Source organism: Salvelinus fontinalis, chromosome 23 (assembly GCF_029448725.1).
Source record: "Salvelinus fontinalis isolate EN_2023a chromosome 23, ASM2944872v1, whole genome shotgun sequence".
In the NCBI taxonomy this organism is placed as follows: domain Eukaryota; kingdom Metazoa; phylum Chordata; class Actinopteri; order Salmoniformes; family Salmonidae; genus Salvelinus; species Salvelinus fontinalis.
Genome location: NC_074687.1, coordinates 6,898,214 through 6,924,005, shown reverse-complemented (window position 1 = coordinate 6,924,005; position 25,792 = coordinate 6,898,214). Strand labels below are relative to the sequence as shown.

The 25,792-nt window shown below is 43.3% G+C and overlaps 1 pseudogene; it reads left to right on the top strand.

The window, feature by feature from the left end:
- Window positions 1-272: 272 nt before the first annotated feature.
- LOC129820787 (sushi-repeat-containing protein SRPX-like) lies at window positions 273-24,434 on the top strand (annotated as a pseudogene).
- The last annotated feature ends 1,358 nt before the right edge of the window (window positions 24,435-25,792 follow it).

Below are 25,792 nucleotides of genomic sequence, written 5' to 3'. Positions count from 1 at the left end.
ATTAGGTTGGGCTTTTAGTTTTTTTTCAACTTGGGGAATGTAGGCTACTGCCCCAGCAACACTGGCAACTAGACCTAAATGCGTAAGCTATTCTGAGTCACTTTGTTTTATTTTCTAATGATTTGTTTGAATGGGTTGCAGGGGCTATAGTTCAGTGTTGCTTCACTCAGCTGTGACGAGGCTCAGGCCAGATTCCATTAGGATCCATTCGGACGGAGGAAAATCCTCTCGTTTCTGGAGCAGTAGGCGGGTCTTTGGAAAGTTTGAATGTGATGGAAGTGTTCTTATACTTTCCAAAGATGTTGAAGGGTGTCCCGTGCGTGAATATGGACACCTGGCTGGTAGCGTCTCTGTTCGTGTATGTCCAGTTCTGCTTCAGTTTAGACTATGAAGGTAAGGAATGGCATATATGTTCCATCCCACGGATCAGAGGGATTTAGTTAACCCACGAGTGTCCAAACGGACATGGTCCGTACAAACTAAACGTTTTTAGACATGCATGACTGCGTTGGAATTTGAATGACTTGGGTAGCGGTTGTTGCAATTGGTTAGTTTATTGCGCATTAATTATCTGCTATATCCAACTGCTATTGTTTGGTGAGCCACATTTCTGTTTACGTGTAGGGATTAACACTAAAGCCAGCATTCTACTCGGGGACTTTGTTTACCTTCGTGCCTCAGGTTATATAAACATTTATTATTCGAAATCCTTCAAGTTCTTTTGCCATGCAAAGTAACTATTTTACAATATCCATAATGAGTTGAACAGTCCATTATTTTACCGAGGAGATCTGTGAATAAAACGTGCCTAGGAGTATTGACCTAACGCCTCGATCACACCGACAGTGTCGTGACCTAACACCTCGATCACACCGACAGTGTCCTTGTTTTTTGGTACCCTGATGAAGACAGCTTGTCTGTCGAAACGTTGGTTATTAGGTTATTCAATTATTGCATCTGAGCTAGAGAGTGCGGCTCTCCTTTTCTTTTTCAGTTGCATTTTGGTACACCAGAAGTACATTCATTTTCAATGGAACGCTGTTTGCCTTGCAGCATTGCTTTGCAGAGGCAGTTGCAGTGCGCTCTGTGTGGTGATTACATTCGATTTATCAAACGTTTGCTCAAATTGTATTCGTAGACGGCTTGACAGAAATGTTAGCAGAAGTTGAATGTTGAACTTTTGTTGCATACATATCCAGATAATGCATCACATTTTGTGTGTCACTATCAGTATGATCGAGGCGTAACACGGAACCCAAACCGGCTGTGTGCGTGCACCATGCATACATTTATTTTGTCCCTCTACACCAAACGACACGCAGGTTAAAATATCAAAACAAACTCTGAACCAATTACATTAATTTGGGAACAGGTCGAAAAGCATTAAACATTTATGTCAATTTAGCTAGTTAGCTTGCACTTGCTAGCTAATTTGTCCAATTTAGCTAGCTTGCTGTTGCTAGCTAATTTGTCCTGGGATATAAATATTGAGTTGTTATTTTACCTGAAATGCACAAAGTCCTCTACTCCGACAATTAATCCACACATAAAACGGTCAAACGAATTGTTTCTAGTCATGTCTCCTCCTTCCAGGCTTTTTCATATTTGAACTTATATGGTGATTGGCATCTAAACTTTCATAGTATTACTACACTGACCGGCAACACAGTTCGTCTTTCAATCACCCACGTGGGTATAACCAATGAGGAGATGGCACGTGGGTACCTGCTTCTATAAACCAATGAGATGGGAGAGGCAGGACTTTCAGCACGATCTGCGTCAGAAATAGAAAGGACTTCTATTTTAGCCCTTGGCAACGTAGACGCTCGTTGACGCGTGCGAGCAGTGTGGGTGCAATAATTGAATTACATAGATTTCTACATTTATTTTACAACGCTTACACGCAAGCAACGTGAGCGGTGTGGTCAGCCTATAACGGCCTGTGATTTCTGTCACCCAACAGAAGCGAATCACGTTGAAGTTCTTAGATCCAGTAGCCTAGATAATTCCACCTCTCCAGTCAACATTTCCCAAATACATTCGAGGCCAGTGTGACAATATTTGGAGCTTCAGTGCCCTACAATCAGAGCCCATAGCTCCTGGAAGACGGGGCAGTCACAAGCCACACAGGGGCTCCTGTGTTCGGACTAAGCGCACATTTGCTCGGACTCCCTCCTTTTGTTTTATAGCTGGCTGCACACAGAACCCTTCAGATATTTGCAGTCAGTCTCTGAAACATGCTAGATGTTTTTGTTTGATAAGAGTAAGACTGCAGGGTCTCCGGAGGGTAAAGGAAAGGAAAGGGGGATACCTAGTCAGTTGTACAACTAAATGCATTCAACTGAACTGTCTGAACCCATCCCCTCTGAATCAGAGAGGTGCGGGGGGCTGCCATATAGACGAGGGTGACAGGAGGACCATGTATCAGATGGAATCAAACCGTCGACAGTCCATAGCATACCACTGATTAACTACTGACCCTATGCCATGATGGGATGGAGCTCATTATTGTTGTTATATGCTGATTGATGGATGTGATGCCATTTAGTGTTCTTTCATCTTAGGAAGATTACACCATGCGTGCAGGGTGCACAGACACACACACACACACATCTTTCAGATAGACAAGTGCAAACAGGGCAGGGACAGTAGCCTGCGGTGAAACATTTACTGGGGAGTAATGAGAAGCTGAGATAAGTTCAAAGACAGGATGGGACCAGATAAGAGTTTGTGTGCATGGGTGTACACTATGGCTGGGAATTGCCAGGGACTTCGCGATACGATATTATCACAATACTTAGGTGCCAATACCATATGTATTGCTATTCTCACAATTCTATATGTATTGCGATTCGATACTGGGATTTTATTGCAATTAGATGTTCCAAACATATTGTTAGTGCTGAGTGATTAACCAATTTATTTTATTTTTTGGTGTTAATTCTTTGTGATTTTTGTTTTGGTGTGTTTTTGGTGTTAACCACTAATTACCAACGTCAGTGGTGGTCGGTTGTAACGATATTCGTCTTCGGAGGAAGAGTAGTCATCGGACCAAAGCGCAGCGTGGCAAGTGTTCATGTTATTTTTATTAGAACAGAAACACTAAACAAAATAACAAAGAGAGTGAAACGAAAACAAAACAGTCCTGTAAGGTGCAGCAACACAAAACAGAAAACAACTACCCACAAAACACAGGTGGGAAAAGGCTACCTAAGTATGGTTCTCAATCAGAGACAACGATAGACAGCTGCCTCTGATTGAGAACCACACCCGGCCAAACACATAGAAATAGAAAACATAGAGCAAAAACATAGAATGCCCACCCCAACTCACGCCCTGACCAACCAAAATAGGGACATAAAAATTATCTCTAAGGTCAGGGCGTGACATCGGTGCTGTTTAACATGACAGAGGATGATTTTTTTCCCATGACCATGGCCTTATTTCTATTACAGCATATTGGATGACTGTCATTCATATTCCATTCACCCAGCTCAATGTATCATTGATAGGTTTAGGCTACTATATGATACTCTAATTTGCCCTATACCCATCATGAGGTTGCTACAACCTAGCCTATGAATGAAAGTTTACAACGTAGGTGCACACAGGTGAGATAAAACATGTAGGTGATAGACAGTGACACATGGACAGACAGTGACAAATGTAATACTGCCTTGCACACTTTTTTTAGGGGGTAGATCAGCTTTAATATTGCAGATAGATTTTTAGCTCCCATCAATGTAATTGTCTGTATCACTTTCAATCCCCCATATATTTTTGGGGAAATACATATACACTACCAGTCAAAAGTTTTAGAACACCTACTCATTCTAGGGTTTTTCTTTATTTTTACTATTTTCTACGAACCTTGATCGACACAGAAACGTGGTAATTAACTACAATGACCATAATCCATTGCACCTGTTTTTTTCCGTCTAGGATGGAGATGGATACACTTTTACGTTAGGCTAGATACACACAGGCCGCATAGACCGCATGACAGAGGAATATACACAACACAACAATGAGAGAGAGGGATAGAGACAGTTTGTGAAAGTGTGCCTTATCTTATTAAAGAAGTAGTAAAATGATTTTGTCAGACAGCTCTGCAGCGTGTCAAACAGCTCTGACTAAGACAGTACAGTGTGGGAAGCACAGAGAATGTTGTCTGGCTGCTAATGCCTGAGCAGAGTGTCATGCCCTGACCATAGAGAGCCTTTTATTCTCTATGTTGGTGAGGTCGGGGTGTGACTAGGGTGGGTTATCTAGGTTATTGTATGTCTATGTTGGCCTGGTATGTTTCCCGATCAGAGGCAGCTGTATATCGTTGTCTCTGATTGGGGATCATATTTAGGCAGCCATTTCCCCACTGTGTTTTGTGGGATCTTGTTTTTGAGTTAGTGCATGTAGCACCGCTTATGTTACGTTTCGTTGTTTGTTTCCTTTTGTTTTGTAAGTTTCACAAAATAATAAAGATGTGGAACTCGGAGCACGCTGCGCCTTGGTCCATCTCTACACACAACCGTGACAGAAGATCCCACCACTCACGGACCAAGCAGCATGCACAGGAGGAGAGGGTATCCTGGGCCTGGGAGGATATCCAGGAGGTAAGGACATCCTGGACTTGGGAAGAGATAATGGCAGGAGACGAAAGCCTTCCATGGAAGCAGACGCAAGCAGTGAAGGAAGGACAGCGACAACGCCGGGGTTTGCGGCCACGACGCAAGCCCAAGAAGCAGCCCCCAAATTCTTTTGGGGGACACAAGGGGTGGTCGGCGAAGTTGAGGGGTGAGTCAGAAACCGTCAGAGTTTTTGGATAAATTGGAGGAGAGTGAACGGAGGGGTGAGTTAGAGACCATCGAGGAGTTGTTGGATAAATTGGAGGAGAGTGAAGAGAGCTGTTGGTTTGGCGTAGTATGCACTGCATTCGTCCTGATGAGCGTGTTAGCCTTCCGATGCCACCTGTGCCAGCTCCCCATACTTGTCCCAAGGAGCATGTCATTTGTCCAGTACCATGTGTGCCGGTTCTGCGCACCAGGTCTCCAGTGCGCCTCCACAGCCCAGTACGTCCTGTGCTAGCTGCCCGCACTCACCGTGCGGAGTGTGTCATAGTTCCCGGCACCATCTGTGCCAGCTCTACACACCAGGTCTCCAGTGCGCCTCCACAGCCCAGTACGTCCTGTGCCTCCTCCTCGCACTTTCCCTGAAGTGCGTCCCTAGTCCGGTATGTTCTGTGCCTGCTCCTCGCACTTTCCCTCCAGTGCGCCTCCCTAGTCCAGTAAGTCCTGTGCCTCCTCCCCGCAGTCGCCCTGAAGTGCGTGTCACCAGTCCGGTGCCACGCATCAGGCCTCCAATCTTTGTCTCTGATTGGGGATCATATGTAGGCAGCCATTTCCCCACTGTGTTTTGTGGGATCTTGTTTTTGAGTTAGTGCATGTAGCACCTCCTATGTTACGGTTCGTTGTTTGTTTCCTTTTGTTTTGTAAATTTCACAAAAAAAGAAAGATGTGGAACTCAGAGCACGCTGCGCCTTGGCCGTCTCTATACACAACCGTGACACAGAGATCAGATGATGACTTTAAGGAATGAAAAATAATAAAGTCATCAACTAAAAACGAAGCAATATACACAACTGAAATATTTAAATATTTCATAGTAATTTCCTATTTTTTTGTTGATGTCTACCCAATGTGGACCAGACAGAGACATTGGAATATGTTCAATGTTTGGTCAATTGAATGTTCACAATTTTTTTTATTTGGATTTTCCATTAAAAATGTCTAAAATAATTTTAATGTCATTGATTCATAATGCATTTAATGTAAAAAATATATATATAATAATCTAAATGAAAACTGTGATTATTTTTTAATAATCGAACTGAAACCGAACCGACCTCAAAAAGTACTAATCGTTCAGCACTACATATTGTTCAACATATGTCTGCTGCAGAAGGACAAGAGAGCATCTGTCTGTTGCAGAGGGACAAGGGAGAGCCATGAGAAAACGAGTTTTGATCAGTCATGGAAATAAAAGTGCTGATAAGAAGATATACTTGACTTTTAGTGCAGATACAGCACAGACCGCAGACCGCAACAATAGTATTGTGATATTGTCCAAACGATACGATATATCATCAAAAATAACATCCCAACATGTAACTATATCTATTTCTGCCCCCATTTCTAGTGTATGTGTGTCATGGCGTATATATGCAATGGATGCCCATACCAAAGATAGCGGTTTGTCAAATGGAGAGAGAGAGAGAGATTGAGTGTGTGAGGGTGTTGTGTTGGAGATTGAAATGTCTTGTTCAGTGGTGGCGCAGCTCACCACTTCTGTCTGATCCACAGGCTGGAACAAGTACATACAAGCGCCACTGGAATTACTGTAGATTTACACTGGCAGGGTAAACACAGCTAGTCAAACGGACTCAGATAGCTGAAACAGATGTCACTGGTGTGTGTGTGGTGTTAATGGGGCGTTGATTTAACAGGGGTGTTGGTTTAAGGGTTGTTAGTTAGACTCTTTGTTTATGTGGCAGCATATGTGTGTGTTAAAGGGGGTTGAGAAGGGGAGGAGGGATGGTTTGGGTTTTTCTAGTCTTTATTTGTCACCCTCTCTTTCCTATGGTAGTGTACAGTACATTGAGGTGTCTATACTGAGAGACAGGCTGAGTGTTGATGTTACCTCCTGGGCATTATATGAAGGTGGGTGGCAACTGGCAAGGGAAGTGTTTGATGGTTGGGTCTCTTAGGTGCCGATACAATATGTATCGCGATTCTTAAGATTCTAGATGTATTGCGATTCAATACTGTGATTTATTGCGATTTGATGTTCCAAACATTTTTTTATTTTTTATTTAATCTTTATTTAACTAGGCAAGTCAGTTAAGATCCAATTACTATTTACAATGATGGCCTACCAAAAGGCAAAAGGCCTCCTGCGGGATGGGGGCTGGGATTTAAAAAAAATATGTAGGACAAAACACACATCACGACAAGAGAGACAAATAGCACTACCTAACACTAACTAGCAAAAAATAATTATATGCTAATCGATACTTGGAGTCAAAGTGTGAAATAATATCATACAGAATAATATTGCGATATGTAACTGTATCGGTTTTCCCCCAATAACTAGTTATAACAAAGTGTGATGTAACCTAGGGAAATCTCTAAGCCAGACAGTTTACTGAAAGCCAATTTATGCTTTGTGCTTGATCCATGTGGAGGGTGTAATGCAATTGTGCAGCCTCTGGGGGCATTCAGAGGCCAAATAGATGTCTGTATCGCATCACCGTGTGTCTCCCAGATTTTGTAACGATGTGGAGGACTCCGTATAGCTCAGCATTGACATGATTGGTTGACGGTAGGTGGGGGCGGGAGGTCCTATATAAACACAAACTCACTTCCTCGACAACATCCTTCACAACAGCTCAGCTCAACTGCTCAGCGCAAGAAGTATGAATGCCCTGACTTTTGCAGAGGCCTTATCACCGTAAATGCTGTACAGCCAATTGAGATTGACCATGCAACGCCTTTAATACTACTGAAATGGCAGAAGTATTGGTTCTTCACATTGTGCATGATGAAAGAGAGAGAGAGAGAGAGAAAGAGAGTGCATGACAGTGAGAGAGTGAGTGATTGATGCAATAAGAAAGGTGTCGGTGAGCATGTGATGTTAGAGAGAGAAAGAGAAGGAGATAGAGGGGTTGATTGAGGACAGTAGCGGTGTGTGTAAAACCACCAGGGAAGTCAAGCCAGGGGGGAAAATCCATTTTACAACCTCGATTTTGTGTTGTGATAATTGCATAGTTTGTTCTTTAACCTGTTAGTTCATATGCCTTGTGACAATGATATACAGTGCCTTCAAGAAAGTATTCAGACCCCTTGACTTTTTTCACATTTTGTTACATTACAGCCTTATTCTAAAATGGATTAAATTAAATAAATAAAAATACTCAGAAATCTACACACAATACCACATAATGACTAAACAAAAACAGGTTTTAGACATTTTTGCAAATGTATTAAAAACAGAAATACCTTATTACTTTATTATATAGCTGTGCGCAACGCTCCGCATCCAACCTGGCTGAGCTTGAGAGGATCTGCAGAGAAGAATGGGAGAAACTCCCCAAATACAGGTGTGCCAAGCTTGTAGCGTCATACCCATGTTTTTTTATTGTATATAAATTAGTCAAAATGTCAAAAATCCTGTTTTTGTGTTCTCATTATGGGGTATTGTGTGTAGAATTTTTTTTTTTAGAATTAGGCTGTAACCTAACAAAATGTGGAAAAAGTCAAGGGGTCTGAATACTTTCCCAAGGCACTGTATAGGCCTAACGCTGAGACAATAAGAAGACACAGTGGCATGATAAATTCAACCACACATTTGTTTCATCACAAAACCAGAGCAACATGAAATCCGGTGAAGTCCACAAAACATATTGCATGGAACAAACAGTTACATGACCTACAGCATGGTCAATCAAGTTAATGTTTCCAACATTTTCAGACTTCTAGACAACTATTGATTTAGAACCATGGAGAGTTACCACAAGTCGCAAAGAAAACAATAGCTGCTTCAACTATTCCAGCGTCATTTCAACTTCAACATTTCTACATCATCTAATCACCTTAAAGATTCATCTAAAAGATACCAATAAGGATTTAGTCCAATCAACATATGCTAAATATGATGTGCCTTTCCATTTTCTGCGTGTTTGTGTGTGTGTGAGTGCATGAAAGTAGAAAGAAAAACATGTTGACTCACCCTACTTGTTGAAAAATGCCAATGCCATCCTCCTCTCTTTCATGTTGCCTAAACGTTCTATGACTCTGTCATACAGTACACACTTTTAGTTTTTGTTGTCCTACACTACCTGGCTAAAGTTCTTGCTTACTAGCCTAACTTCCTTTTATTGGTAACGATGACCCAACTAATTAACATTAGCCTACTAGCTACATGTTGAACTTCCATCCTGTCAGGCCAGAGGCACAATGTATGAATTTATGGTTGGATCAGAATCGCCATTATAATCATTGGCCAGTACAGAGAATTAAGTAAAAACCACAAGTCCAAATCCCTATCTCCATCCAGGACTAATTTAGGAAAGGGACAATTTTAGCTAACTAGCTAGCCACCCGAGGACAACGACACAACGAGATGATGCAACAATTACATTTTTCAATTCCAATTCCACCTTTGGCTTTTGATGTGATGTGATTGGTGTGAAGCATTTTCCTTGACACTTTTTTTCAAAGCTAAGCTCACTCAGTTTAGCTCAAAGTTGATTGACTATTATTTTATACTTTTTTTATCAAGGGAGGCCAAATGCTCGCTGGCTTCCCTTGCATTCAATGCTACAGGCGGCAACAATGTCATACTCATTTTGATCAGACAGCATCAGATACGCTACACATACTGACACAGAGGGGCGCAATTTTGTTCGCTTGGATGCTTTCTCCGTTGAGATATATTCAGCCTCTTGCGAATTGAAAGACATTTCTGAAACTCATATTTTGAATGTTTTTTTCTTGGTAAACTTTACTGGGGAAGCCTGGTTTCTCTTAGCATCCATGAATACACGCCACTGGTTGAGGAACAGGTGCACATAGGCAGAGAGAAAGAGATGGTAGAACCATTCCGCTGTCTTCAGTCTATGTGTTTCTGATTGGGGTGGGGGCGGTTATGGATCTGTTTCCGTCCGTTTGCATGTATGATAGTACGTACGTTAATCAAACGCGATACCTCAGACACCACTGGCCCGATTTTGACAAAACTTGATTGAATGATGCGTCTTGCCATAGAGATATGACGTTTACACTGTGTAACGGCTGTCGTCGGTGGAAGAAGGTGAGGACCAAGGTGCAGCGTGGTAAGTGTTCATGATATTTAATAATAATCAAAACTGAACACTGAATAACAAAACAACAAAGAAACAACCGAAACAGTTCTATCTGATGCAGACACACAAAGACTGAAAATAACCACCCACAAAACACAATAGAAAACAGGCTACCTAAATATGGTTCTCAATCAGGGACAACGATTGACAGCTGCCTCTGATTTTGAACCATATCAGGCCAAACACAGAAATAGAAAATCATAGAAAAACTAACATAGACAACCCACCCAACTCACGCCCTGACCACACTAAAACAAAGAAATAACAAAAGAACTAGGATCAGAACGTGACACACTGATTGGCCCAAGGGGTTGCTATAGTAATCAACTGAAATTCCAAGTATGTGGCCACCCCTTAAAATGAGTGGACACCCGTTGCTGACAGGTGTATAATATCGAGCACACAGCTATGCAATCTCTATAGACAAACATTGGTAGTGGAATGGCCCGTACTGAAGAGCTCAGTGACTTTCAATGTGGCACCGTCATAGGATGGCACCTTTCCAACAAGTCAGTTCATCAACAGCCTTGATCAACTGTAAGTGCTGTTATTGTGAAGTGTAAACATCTAGGAGCAACAACGGCTCAGCTGCAAAGTGGTAGGCCACACAAGCTCACAGAACGGGACCACCAAGTGCTGAAGCACGTAGCGCGTAAAAATAATCTGTCCTCGGTTGCATCACTACCGAGTTCCAAACTGCCCCTGGAAGCAACGTCAGCACAATAACTGTTCGTCGGGAGCTTCATGAAATGGTTTTCCATAGCCGAGCAGCCGCACACAAGCCTAAGATCACCATGCGCAATGCCAAGCGTCTGCTAGAGTGGTGTAAAGCTCACCACCATTCGACTCTGGAGCAGTGGAAACTCGTTCTCTGGAGGGATGAATCACGCTTCACCATCTGGCAGTCCCAGAATCTGGGTTTGGCGGATGCCAGGAGAACGCTACCTGCCCGAATGCATAGTGCCAACTGTAAAGTTTGGTGGAGGCGGTATAATGGTCTGGGGATGTTTTCTTTAGTTTCAGTGAAGGGAAATCTTAACTCTACAGCATACAATTACTTTCTAGTTGATTCAGTGCTTCCAACTTTGTGGCAACAGTTTGGGGAAGGCCCTTTCCTGTTTCAGAATGACAATGCTCCAGTGCACAGAGCGAGGTCCATACGTAAATGGTTTGTTGAGATCGGTGTGGAAGAACTTGAGTGGCCTGCACAGAGCCCTGACCTCAACCCCATCAAAACACCTTTGGAATGAATTGGAAAGCTGACTGCGAGCCAGGCCTAGTTACCCAACATCAATGCCTGACATCACTAATGCTCTTGTGGCTGAATGTAAGCAAGTCCCCGCAGCAATGTTCCAACATCTAGTGGAAAGCCTTACCAGAAGAGTGGAGGCTGTTATAGCAGCAAAGGGGGGACCAACTCCATATTAATGCCCAATGAGATGTTCGACGAGCACGTGTCCACATACTTTTGGTGTCTCCTGTCCCGTTTGAGCTACAGTGAGGGACTGTTTGTCCCCCACCAAACATTGAACAAGCATATACAGTATATATGTTTTTTCTCTCTCATTAATCCACACAACATACGTTTGGATAATTGTTACTAATTGGCCCGTGTTTACTGTTGCCTTGTTCCCAGATAAAACAACAGAGGCTGTCTGTACTATCTATTCAGTTCCCCTCCTGGCATGTTTCTACATTATTGATCTGATTGGAACCTCCGTTTGTGTTCCCTATGGTCCTGTTGTTCTCTGAGCTTGACAGTAGAGCCTCTCTCTCTCTCTCTCTCTCTCTATTGTATCAACACTCTGTTCTCTCTGACGTCTTTCCACCGTTTTCACTGTGAGAGAAGAAGAAAAAATAAGAGAGGAGAGAGAGAGAGAAAGAAAGAGAGCGCTAAGGTCGAGATGCCATCTGAGAGACATACCATTTGGAGTGGATGTAAGTTGTCTCTTTCTTTGATCTTGTATGATCAGGATCTAGCCTGTATTCACTCACTTATGTTAACCAAATGGGAAATAAGTAATAGAAGGAACCTTTATACTGTCAACCTTTCAGCATATCAGCTTGCATTCAAGGCTGGCTCGTGTTGATGATGTGGATGAGATAGCTTCAAGTCAATCAAAGTGTTATTTTACTCCTGGCTGTTCTGGAGTCAGCTTTATTGTAAGATCTTGTGAGATCCCTTCGGGAGGGAGAGAGAGAGAGATTGACAGTCTATAATAATGTGTTAGGCCCTCTGCTGCAGTTCCCTGGATGGGATGTGAGTGTCAGTCTACCTGGCTGTCTCTAAGGATGTGCATGTGGAGCTCTGTATCTGGGGAAATATCCCCTGCCATAGGCTCTGTGCTGGCTCTGCTGGTATGGCGTATGTCAGTACCGCCCATGTAGGAGTCTATTTATTACGGAAAAACAAACTAGGAAATTAGGTTTTCCAAACAGAACTTTCATTATTGAAGCAGGATAGCAATATGTAGAACAGTCTCGGTAGAGACAGTAATGAAGGCCTATGTTTGTGTTAGCTTGACTCTATTATCTGTTGTTATGGCTCCATAACCAAGCCCAGTAGAGATGTGTATCTCCATGGTGTGGGGTGCTTGTACTATGTAAGGTCATATTATACAACCTCACTGTAGGCAGTGAATTGTCTGCAAGCTTGAGATTTCCCCTCAGCCAGCTAAATCGGATCAAAGTCTGTGTGAGGATGTCCTCAATAGCAGTGTGATCTGACTGCTAAAACTGCTGTGTGTGTGTGTGTGTGTGTTGACAGAGCTGGAGGCACAAAGTAAGGAAGGGTGCACTGCAGCAGTCATCTAGCTTCTCCTCAGACCGCAGCGGTGAAAGAATTCCCCCTTGAGGAACATCAAACCCTTGTGATTTCTGTTCCAGACAGGTCGTGTTCGTTTGACAGAAAAGCCACGTTGAGGAGAGGAAAGTCCGACACTCACGTCTCAGTGACAGAATGTAATTAGAATATCAGACAGCCATTGATGGACATGTGGCTGACGTGTACACCCATAGGGCGGAGAACTTGTGGCTGTAGCAGGAGTGAAACTCTTCTCTGTCTGTTGTGTCCCTCAAGGATTCAGAACAGGGGACAGATTCATACTGGGCTGGGGTCCATGACGTCCTCAGCTGGTCACTCCCCTTACCCATTCTTTCTCCCCCCATCTCCTCACTCTTCTATCACCCATTCTTTCTCCCCCCATCTCCTCACTCTTCTATCACCCATTCTTTCTCCCCCCATCTCCTCACTCTTCTATCACCCATTCTCTCTCCCCCATCTCCTCACTCTTCTATCACCCATTCTCTCTCCCCCATCTCCTCACTCTTCTATCACCCATTCTCTCTCCCTCATGTCACTCTTCCTTTATTTTCCATTGAATGGTTATGTATAATTTTGAAGCAGAAAGTTCTGGATCATGCAGTAATTTTGCTGTGACAGCGAAGCATTGTCTGCTTGACAAGTGATGTCCCAATACTCTTATCTTCTTTCCTTTTGACAACTATTATCAAAGAACTTGACAGGTAAAAGCAATTGAAGGCCATTCTTTGCTGTCATCTTTCTATCTCTCTCATATCAGTGACCAAGAAGAAGAGGAAACCAATATCACATTAAGTATGTTGGTGACCGCACAACAACACCCTGGGTCACATTCATGCTTACTGAATGTGAACCCAGTGTGAGGTGGCTATTGCACCACTGGTTTTAGAGCAAAGTTCCATTAAGAGGAAACCTGCTGGGGAGAAAGGCTCCCATGGGGTTTATCTTCTCTGTGTGTGTGTTGTGTAACCTTTATTTAACTAGGCAAGTCAGTTAAGAACAAATTCTTATTTACAACAGCCTACCAGGGAACAGTGGGTTAACTGCCTTGTTCAGGGGCAGAACAACAGATTTGTACCTTGTCAGCTCAGGGATTTGATCCAGCAACCTTTCAGTTACTGGCCCAACACTCTAACCACAAGGCTACCTGTCACCCCTTTTCAAGAGATCTCTCGTATGGTCCAACCTCTGGGGTTCTCTTTGGAGGAATAGCTCAGCAATGTTTTCCAACAGTGATAGCCTTGATTTAATAATTCCCTCTTGCAAAACACCAGTAAAATCCAACCCAAACTCTTGCTCAAAGATGAGGCCTACGTCATGTTTTGAAATGTTGCTAAACCCTTTGAATGCAGCCCTACTCTCATCCTGAACACAGCCTTGCTCTCTCCTTGCCTGGTGACTAGCTGCTTTCTTCTCCCTTTTCCCAGGGTCGGCCTACTATGTCTATGGAGATGATGAAGACACGTATGCTCGTAGAAATGGAGGTGAATGCTTTGATCAAGCTCTGCTGCCACATGCTCTCACACTTTTCCACACTCGCTTTCAACATGCAGGAGAGTTTAGGGTTGAAGGGTCTCTGAAACGCAAAGCAATAACTTTTTAAAAACATGAGGGAATAGCCGAGCAATGTGATGTCTTCACTTGGGTTCATTTTCTTTCCACAAGATGCCGATATTCTGCATCCGTTCACTGTGTTTTACAAACTGACATAATTATGTCAAACTAACTTCCAGCTTCTCATTGAGGTCAGTTGGACATGGAACCTTACCCTCTAGGCCAAACCAATCTCTTTCTCCTCTGTAGAGATGCGAATATAGTTTTGTGTTCTCTTACTCAGGAGATATAGCCAACACAAACACACACCAGCTCCTGTCCAGCTGGAGATTAGCCTGGGCTAGTGTGTGTTTGAGAGAGTGTGTGTTTGAGAGAGTGTGTGTTTGAGAGAGTGTGTGTTTGAGAGAGTGTGTGTTTGAGAGAGTGTGTGTTTGAGAGTGTGTATGTGTGCGTACAAGGACGTTTTTTTTTTTTTTTCCCACCTTTATTTAACCAGGTAAGCTAGTTGAGAACACGTTCTCATTTACAATTGCGACCTGGCCAAGATAAAGCAAAGCAGTTCGACACATACAACACATAGTTACACATGGAGTAAAACAAACATACAGTCAATAATACAGTGAAAAATAAGTCTATATACAATATGAGCAAGTGAGGTGAGATAAGGGAGGTGAAGGCAAACAAAATATATATATAAATAAATAAAAATATAAAAAGGCCATGGTGGCGAAGTAAATACAATATAGCAAGTAAAAAAAACACTGGAATGGTTGGTTTGCAGTGGAAGAAGGTGCAAAGTAGAGATAGAAATAATGGGGTGCAAAGGAGCAAAATAAATAAATACAGTAGGTAAAGAGGTAGTTGTTTGGGCTAAATTATAGATGGGCTATGTACAGGTGCAGTAATCTATGAGCTGCTCTGAAAGCTGGTGCTTAAAGCTAGTGAGGGAGATAAGTGTTTCCAGTTTCAGAGATTTTTGTAGTTCGTTCGAGTCATTGGCAGCAGAGAACTGGAAGGAGAGGCGGCCAAAGGAAGAATTGGTTTTGGGGGTGACCAGAGAGATATACCTGCTGGAGAGTTTGCTACGGGTGGGCGTTGCTATGGTGACCAGCGAGCTGAGATAAGGGGGGACTTTACCTAGCAGGGTCTTGTAGATGACCTGGAGCCAGTGGGTTTGGCGACGAGTGTGAAGCGAGGGCCAGCCAACGAGAGCGTACAGGTCGCAGTGGTGGGTAGTATATGGGGCTTTGGTGACAAAACGGATGGCACTGTGATAGACTGCATCCAATTTATTGAGTAGGGTTTTGGAGGCTATTTTGTAAATGACATCACCAAAGTTGAGGATTGGTAGGATGGTCAGTTTTACAAGGGTATGTTTGGCAGCATGAGTGAAGGATGCTTTGTTGCGGAATAGGAAGCCGATTCTAGATTTAACTTTGGATTGGAGATGCTTGATGTGAGTCTGGAAGGAGAGTTTACAGTCTAACCAGACACCTAGGTATTTGTAGTTGTCCACATATTCTAAGTCAGAGCCGTCCAGAGTAGTGATGTTGGACAGGCGGGCAGGTGCAGGCAGCGATCGGTTGAAGAGCATGCATTTAGTGTGTGTGTGTGTGTGTTCCGAGCCAGCGTGAAATGCATTGCAGATTTTATTTCCCTGGAATACGAACCTGGTGTCCCCTCAAACTTCACATTCTCTAAAGGAATCTTTACACAAGCGTTTGAGGGATGGATAGAGTGGTCCAACTGGCAGAGGAAAGATTAGGCAACTTTAGTTTTCTGACAAATCTTTATCCCTCACGATTATTACACGTCCTGGTAATCCATTTGGCCCCACGGCACTTCCTGGCTACATTTCTTATTATGTCAGTGTGGACTATGGTAAGTGATAAACCCATTGTATCTGTCTATCTACCTGTGGTGATTGATTGGTGGGTGAACACTAGCACTGCAGCTTTTACCTCTCTAGTCTATGCTGTAAACACTGTCCTGTGGTCAGTGGGTATAGGTTATGTATGTTGCTATGGGTAAGTCAGTGCTTGCTATCTCTAAAATTAAGAGAGTCTGTGTGTAAGGTAAGAAAACATGGATGTCCACACAACCCTAGTTTATTTACATTGATGCAAAAATAATATTTATATTTTCTATGGATGGATAGCTGAACCAGTAGGTTTTATTTCACTCTTTTATATGAATGGTATACAGTGCATTCGGAAAGTATTCAGACTGCTTGACTTTTTCCACATTTTGTTACGTTTCAGCCTTATTCTAAACTGGATTAAATAGTTTTTTCCCCTCATCATTCTACACACAATACCCCACAATAACAAAGTAAAAACAGATTTTTAGACATTTTTGCAAATGTATTCAAAATAAAAAACTGAAATATCACATTTACATAAGTATTCAGACGCTTTACTTTGTTGAAGCACCTTTGGCAACGATTACAGCCTCAAGTCTTATTATTATTATTATTATTATTATTATTATTATATTGGGTCTGTCAGGTTGGATGGGGAGCGTCAATGCACAGCTATTTTCAGGCCTCTCCAGAGATGTTCGATTGGGTTCAAGTCCAGGCTCTGGCTGGGCCACACAAGGACATTCAGAGACTTGTCCTGAAGCCACTCCTGCTTTGTGTTGGCTGTGAGTTTAGGGTCATTGTCCTGTTGGAAGTTGAACCTTCGCCCCAGCCTGAAGTCCTTCCCTCGATCCTGACTAGTCACCGCAGCATGATGCTGCCACCACCATGCTTCACCATAGGGATGGTGCCAGGTTTCCTCCAGACGTGACGCTTGGTATTCAGGCGAAATAGTTAAATCTTGGTTTCATCAGACCAGAGAATCTTGTTTCTCATGGTCTGAGTCCTTTAGGTGCCTTTTGGCAAAAATCAAGCAGGCTGTCATGTGCCTTTTACTGAAAAATGGCTTCAGTCTGGCCACTCTACCATAAAGGCTTGATTGGTTGAGTCCCACAGAGATTGATGTCCTTCTGGAAGATTCTCCCATCTCCACAGAGGAACTCTGATGCTCTGTCAGAGTGACCATTGGGTTCTTGGTCACCTCTCCGACCAAGGCCCTTTCCCCCCGATTGCTTAGTCTGGCCGGGCTTGCCAGCTCTAGGAAGAGTCTTGGTGGTTCCAAACTTCTTCTATTTAAGAATGATGGAGGCCACTGTGTTCTTGGGGACCTTCAATGCTGCAGAACTCGACACAATCCTGTCTCGGAGCTCTACGGACAATTATTTCAACCTCATGGCTTGGTTTTTGCTCTGACATGCACTGTCCACCGTGGGACCTTATATAGTCAGGTGTGTGCCTTTTCAAATCATTTCCAATCAATTGAATTTACCACAGGTGGCCTCCAATCAATTGTAGAAACATCTCAAGGATGATCAATGGAAACAGGATGCACCTGAGCTCAATTTCGAGTCTCATAGCAAAGGGTCTGAATACCTATGTCAATAAAGTATTTCTGTTTGAATTTCTTTTATAAATGTGTAAAAATGTCTAAAACCTGTTTCGCTTTGTCATCATGGGGTATTGTGTGTAGATTAATGAGGAAAAACATTTATTTAATCCATTTTAGAATAAGGCTGTAACGTAGCAAAATGTGGAAGAAGTCAAGTGGTCTGAATACTTCCGAATGCACTGTAATTCTCCCTCTTACTCCCTTCCCACCCCTGTTTTTAGGGATCACTTGGTGTGCCCCCATCAAGGTGAAGCACGGCGATGTGAGCTGTCGGAGTCCTGGCGGGGAATACTATGGTAACGTGATGGGATCGCGCTGTAAGATCCGCTGTAAGAGGGGTTACGAGATGCAGCATGGACACGCAGAGGTGGTGTGTATGGCCAGCAAACACTGGTCAGGGAACTACGCCTGCAGGGGTGAGACCACCACACACACACACACACACACACCTGTACTACTGGCAAGACACAACATCACTGGACACACACCTCAACACTAAAAATAGAGGTTTGTGTCCAGCTACCTGACCATCTACCTGACAATCAGACATGTATGGACTATTCATTTTTGTTTCTCTGTCAGAGATCCGGTGTCCTAAGCTGCAGATGCCTGCGAACGGGGGCTATACGTGTTCAGACGGCTCCTACCTTAACTCCCGCTGTGAGTTCTTCTGCTCCCCTGGATACAGTCTGAAGGGGCCCAATACTGTCACCTGCCAGTACCACAAGACCTGGACCTCAGGAGAGAGCGTCTGTGTGGGTGAGTCAGAGAGTGTGTGTGTGTTCGTGTGTGCGTGCGTGCATTTACAGATGTACAGTGTGTTTGTGGTGTGTGTGTGTGTTTGTAGCTATGTGATTATTTTTGAGTTTTCCACGTCAAAAGCACATTGAATTTAGCCACATCCTAATTCCAACCCCCACACAGTTTAACAGCTGCATATAGGCTGCTCTCTAGAATATGGGATCAATTAAATGATAAATCACATTCACTCTGAATCCTGACTGACTTAATGACTTACTGCTCTGTGGGAAAGAGGCTGTAATATAGTTTAATGAAGATCTAAGACCTAAGTCAAACACACACACACACACACACACACACACACACACACACACACACACAGTGTAAGGGTGAGTAACCATAAGCCTGTGCTGCTAGCTCAAGCATGACACACTATGAACTATGACCCAGTCTCAGAACAACTGGAGTAGCATCTCGTATGCTAACACATTTTAATTAAGGTGGTGTGTGATTTGTTAATGAGGTTGTGGAGACATTGTTCACTGTAGCTTGTCTTCATTACTGACGATGGATATGGTGAGATTCAGATTCCTCCCTCCTCATCCCCACCAGCAAATTACACCCAGCAGACAACTAGCAATCTCACAGGAAAGTAGATGTTCAATGACTGTGTTTATGTAATTATAAGCATGGCTGAATTGTGTGTGTGTGTGTGTGTGTTTGTGGCTAAGCCTGAGACGCAAAAATGATCACTGACGTTCAAGACAATACATCATATTGCATGTTCTTTTGTCCAAGAAAGTCAGATGTTGACTTTTTGAGTGATTTAGAAGAACAGGTTGTGTAACACACACACATACACCCCCACACACACTGACACACATAGCTGTGATGGAGTAGAGTGCTTTCTGCTCTAGTGAAATGACATTGATTCTCCTGGTCTGCGGTGACAATAGCTTCTCTAGTCTAGATTCAGCCCTGTTACATAGACAGGACACGACATCGCGGAACAGAACAGGGGGATCCCTCTGGATAACAGTTTTCCTTTTTATTTTTCTCTCTTCCTGTTTCTCTCCTGTCTCTGTCTCCCGACATCTCCTCTTCTCCTCTACTTCCCCCTCTCTCTACTTCTCCCTTTCCCCCTCCCCCCTCTCTCTGGTAGATGTTGACGTCCCAGTAATAAAGTGTCCTAACCTGAAGGAGAAGACAGCAGAGCCGAGCAGGCTCACAGCCAGGGTGACCTGGGACACACCAGAGGGCAAGGACACGGCTGACGGCATCCTCACCAAGTCAGTCTGACCTCTGACCCCTGACCCTTAACCCCTTCCTTTAACATGTAGTATTAAAGGAATATTGTGAGATTTTGGCAATTAAGCCCTTGTTCTACTTACCCAGAGTCAGATAAGCTCATGGATGCCATTTGTATGCCCTGCGTGCAGTCTGAAGATAGTTTCATGTGCCATTGCTAACTAGTGTTAGCGCAACACAGCGGAAGTTAGCAACTTCCTTCAAACTGCACGCAGAGACATAACAATAGTATCCATCTGACTCTCAGGAGGTAAAAAAGGTTTAATTGCCAAATGAATAGTAGTAGTAGCAGCAGTAATAGTAGGGTAAATCTTTAGTTAGGCTTCAGCACTATTGACACAGTATAGTATTTGACTGAGGCTTTTTACAGTGTTATATTGAAAGGGAAGCCTCCTGGACACTTCCCTGAGGGTCTCCATAAGATGTCCTACACCGTCTACGACCGCGCAGGGAATAAGGGCAGCTGCCGCTTCTCTGTCAGAGTACGAGGTGACCCCCCAACATTAGGGCCAGTTTGAAATTTACTGGGGCAATGTTCTGACAACATTTGAAGGAACAATCACATAACTTACACATTTTTCCTGTGAAAGTGGCTTTCTGAATCTGTTTTGTGCCACCAGTGCGTCGCTGCAGCCCCATGACCCCCCCCCCCAGACAACGGTTTTATGAAGTGTGATAGCGATGGTAATAACTATGGAGCAACCTGTGAGTTCAAGTGTACAGGAGGGTATGAGCTGCAGGGCAGCGCTGCGAGGGTGTGCCAGTACGGTCTCACCTGGTCTGGCACGGAAACCAACTGTGCAGGTACGTGTCTGTGCACACACACACACACACACACACACCACACAAACGTACATGACACATCCACCATGTTGTGTTTAGCAGTAGTGAAGCGGTGGTTAGGGGTGCTGAGGGGTTCACTGGAGGTGAAAATGGGCATGTCTCCCTCGGCCAGGGTGGGCTGTCGATCGATCACAGAGATCCAGAGGATCAATACCGACTGCTCTGAAATCGACCAGCACTGTCTGTGACACATACTCATGTGGGTTATTTAAGCAATAAGGCCCAAGGGGGTGTGGTATATGACCAATATACCACGGCTAAGGGCTGTTCTTAAGCACGATGCAACGAGGAGTGCCTGGATACAGCCCTTAGCCGTGGTATATTGGCCATATACCACAAACCCCCGAGGTGCCTTATTGCTGTTATAAACTGGTTACCAACATAATTAGAGCAGTAAAAAAATTATGTTTTGTCATACCCGTGGTATATGGCCTGTAATATACTGGGTGGTTCAAGCCCTGATTGCTGATTGGCTGACAGCCGTGTTATATCAGACTGTATACCACGGGTGGGACAAAACAGTTATTTTTATTGCTCTAATTACATTGGTAACCAGTTTATAATAGCAATAAGGCACCTCAGGGGTTTGTGATATATGGCCAGTGTACCACGGCTAAGGGCTGTTCTTAAGCACGACGCAACACGGAGTGCCTGTATACAGCCCTTAGCCATGGTATATTGGCCATATATCACAAACCCCTGAGGTGCCTTGTTGTTATCAGAAACTGGTTACCATATACCACACCCCCTCATGCCTTATTGCTTAAATATACCACGGCTGTCAGCCAATCAGCATTCACGACTTGAACCACCCAGTTTATAATGTCTAATATAGGTGTTTTATACTTCTATTGTATTGTGTAATATAGTGACACTCCACATAGCACTTCTTATACACTCTGGGTAATTGGCTAACAATGTTTCTAGCAACAAGACCAGTACAGAGTAAAACAGCAATGAAATAAATATATATATATATTTATTGGCAATTGCAATTCAACTGTTTCAAAAAATAACATAATTTACGTTCATAAAATATGATGATATGATGCAATGGTATATAGTGTTTTATTATGTCATGTCACAGCTATGAACATCAACGTGGGGGTGCGTACGGCCTCAGGTCTGCTGGACCAGTTCTATGAGAAACGACGCCTCCTCATCATCTCTGCTCCCACTGCTGCCAATCATTACTACAGGTTCCAGATGACTGACCTACAAGTGAGGGAGAGAGGGATGGAGGGAGAGAGGGAAGGAGGACAGAGCGAGAGGGATGGAGGGAGAGGGAGGGATGGAGGGATAGATGGAGAGGAAGGGAGAGAGGGAAGGAGGACAGAGGGGGAGGGAGGGAGGGATGGAGGGATAGATGGAGGGAGGGAGGGAGGGAGGGAGGGAGGGAGGGAGGGAGAAAGGAGAGACTGGGTGGGAGAGTAGGTAAAATTCTGCTTATTGAGTGCCGCAGCAGAATGTGTGTGTTTGAAGTGGTTGTGCTGATGGGGTGTGTAGTGCCACAGTTCCTGCTAAACAGAAAATGTCATGGCGCAGAGTAAAAAAGGCCAGTGCTCTCTGTAAATTCAGGCAGTTTGGAGGATTCTCTGCCATAAAAAGCTATTAAAGGGCGGCGGCCTTTAAAAGGCCTGACCTTTAAAAGTGTCACGAAAGACGTGACTCTTGTCATATGCTGTGAGTCATTCCAACCTCGCCCCTAACTGTCCATGTGATAGATTCAGTGAAATGTCTATGTGTGCATTTTCATGTTCTGTGCTAGTGTGTGTACAATGTTATTTGTGTGTTTACGATATTAATGTGTGTGTGTGTGTGTGTGTGTGTGCATATGCATATGCATATGCATGTTCCAGCATGCCCAGTGTGGTCTGGACCTCAGGCATGTGACAGTGATTGAGCTGGTGGGGATTTACCCAGCACAGATCGGCCGTATCCACTACAGACTTATCCCTCCAGGGCTGGCCCTACAACTCAGGTGCGCGCACACATACACACACACACCACCATCATTCATAACAAACCTACAACTAATTTTCACAGCATTCTTCAGACTGACCATTGTGTGTTCAGCCTTGACCTGATGGAAGTGTTGATGTCTGTTGTCTAGGTTACTGCTCCAGATCTCCCATAATAACTTCAACATGGTGATGATTGACAAGCAGGGGATGGACAGGGAGCGCTACACGTACCCCATCACCCCATCACGTACCCCATGCACATTTGTGGCCTGCTGGAGGTCATTTTGCAGGGCGCTGGCAGTGCACCTCCTTGCACAAAGGCGGAGGTAGCGGTCCTGCTGCTAGGTTGTTGCCCTCCTACGGCCTCCTCCACGTCTCCTGATGTACTGGCCTGTCTCCTGGTAGCGCCTGCATGCTCTGGACACTACGCTGACAGACACAGCAAACCTTTTTGCCACAGTTCGCATTGATGTGCCATCCTGGATGAACTGCACTACCTGAGCCACTTGTGTGGGTTGTAGACTCCGCCTCATGCTACCACTAGAGTGAGAGCACCGCCAGCATTCAAAAGTGACCAAAACATCAGCCAGGAAGCATAGGAACTGATAAGTGGTCTTTGGTCACCACTTGCAGAATCACTCCTTTTTTGGGGGTGTCTTGCTAATTGCCTATAATTTCCACCTTTTGTCTATTCCATTTGCACAACAGCATGTGAAATTTATTGTCAATCAGTGTTGCTTCCTAAGTGGACAGTTTGATTTCACAGAAGTGTGATTGACTTGGAGTTACATTGTGTTGTTTAAGTGTTCCCTTTATTTTTTTGAGCAGTGTATAACTGATGTGGACATAAGAAAACCCCTTGGTTAACATAGAGGTTCTGGGAACATCAGAAGTGGGGGGAAATGAACTATATTCTGGTAATCCGAACAACTGAACATATGCAGGTATATTATGTCAGTTCGGTTGCCCTCTGACACATTCTCATCAATGATAGAATGACAAACTCTACTGTGGAAAGTCTAAACGTCAGAGGTATCGGATTCACATGGAATTGTTGTTTAATTCAAATGTTTGAATATGACATTATTTGTGAAGAGGTGAAATATAATTTTAGCTTCCAAATGAGAGATCTGGACTTTCATAAGTGTTCCTCTGCTCACAGTGGCCCGCCCCTGTGAAGAGGCATGGGTTATAAACTTTTCAGACACACCCTCCACTACACCCTCCACTCTCCCTCCACTATAAAAGCCATTGACAAGAATATAACTTCCTGTTCCGGGTACACTAGGATGACGGTCCGGTGTCAGAATGGTTCAGATAATAACTACAGAACTAAGCCAACATCAGCATGGACTTTGATTGTGAATGGTATGAACTTTGAACTCGTATTCACTACAGAAGTGATATCTCCTAGCCGTTGAGTTAGCAACAGCTAAACGCAGGTTAGGAAGGACAGTCCGGGTATCCCGTGACTACCAGAGACATTCTTCAGAGGACTCGGGTTGGCGACACGGTCCATCTACCACCAACCTACTGAAGCGCAGCTCAGAGTAAATATTTATTGCATTTTCCTTTTCGAATGGGCGGTAATTTAGAATGCATAAGATACTGTATTTACGATAGCACAGCTCGCCTATGTTCCAGTCTCCCGCTCTTTCACTAGGACTCAGCCCCTTCCCTTTGTGTAACAAGCTGTCATATCTATTCCGCCCGCTAGGGACGTTTTCTGTATGACGTAATTTGTGATCAAGTTATGATTTAATTGTATATGTGTGATTCTGTGTTATTAGTTAGGTATTTAGTAAATAAATAATTAAACCCAATTTTGTATTGCTGATTCAACTTGTTAGCCAGGATTCTTGCAGATAATCAAGGATTTACAACTTTCAGATCAGACTGAATAAAATTACGATTAATGTGACTGTTATGGATGTAAAATCTTACTAAATCTTTAAGAGTTTATTCGAAAGATAACAGCTCTATAAATATTCTTTCGTGGTGTCCCTCTCTAGTTAATTAACATTTATATGATTAGTTCAATCAGGTAATATTAATTACGGAGAAATTATTTTATAGAATAGCATGTCATAGCAATTAATCTGGCATAGTCAAAGACACGACATACATATGAGATGAGTAATGCAAGATATGTAAACATTCTTAAAGTGGCATTATTTAAAGTGACTAGTGTTCCATTTAAAGTGGCCAATAATATGATATCAAGTCTGTAGGTAAGCAGCCACCTCTCTGTGCTAGTTGTGGCTGTTTAACAATCTGATGGCCTTAAGATAGAAGCTGTTTTTCAATCTCTCTGTTCCAGCTTCAATGCAGCTGTACTGACCTCACCTTCTGGATGGAAGCGGGGTGAACAGGTAGTGGCTTGGGTGGTTATTGTCCTTGATGATCTTTTTTTTATTTGTGTGTTTATGATAGCCATTGCTAAGTAGGAATCATTAGTACTGGAATCTGAACACCTGATTGGACTTTAAGCTGTGAAGCTTTGAAACCAGGATGATTAGAATGGAGATATTACTCTCTTCCATCACTGCATGCTACAGCAGTTAGAGGTCCTAGGCAGAGTGGGTCATGCATCACAATCATATTGATTCTTGTACTCGTCAGTTTGTATGTTTGTTTTTTAGAGGCCCATCAAATAATTTCTGGGTAACAATGAAATACCTTACTGCAATAGACTTCCATAAAAATGTGCAAAAATAGATTTTTAGAAACACCATTTTTTTCTTAAGCATGAATGTTGGGAGTGGTCTGCAATATGCAGAAATAGCTCCCATTTTCTGGTTGCTACAATTCTAATAGTTCGCCTAATTTTAGTTTGTGTGACAAAACAAGCAAGTATAGTGTAGAGAATCATTGTACCATATAAACTGCTGTGAAATATATTTTCACTAACCAAAAATATTTTCAGCTGTTTGAAGCTGGTGTACAAAACCGAATGTAAGAATGGGAAGCATAGACATAGCGCCCATAGAACAAATCTATTGCTTCTTAGAGTTGCTTTCAATGAGAATGACAGATCTATAACTCCCATTTCTATGTGAATATGTTTTAGGGTCGCCCAAAAAGTTACATATTGCAGCTTTCACCATTTTACCTCATGGTGAAGTTACCATGGAAAGCTGAAACTCCTGCCCATGTAAACCTGCTGATTAGATGG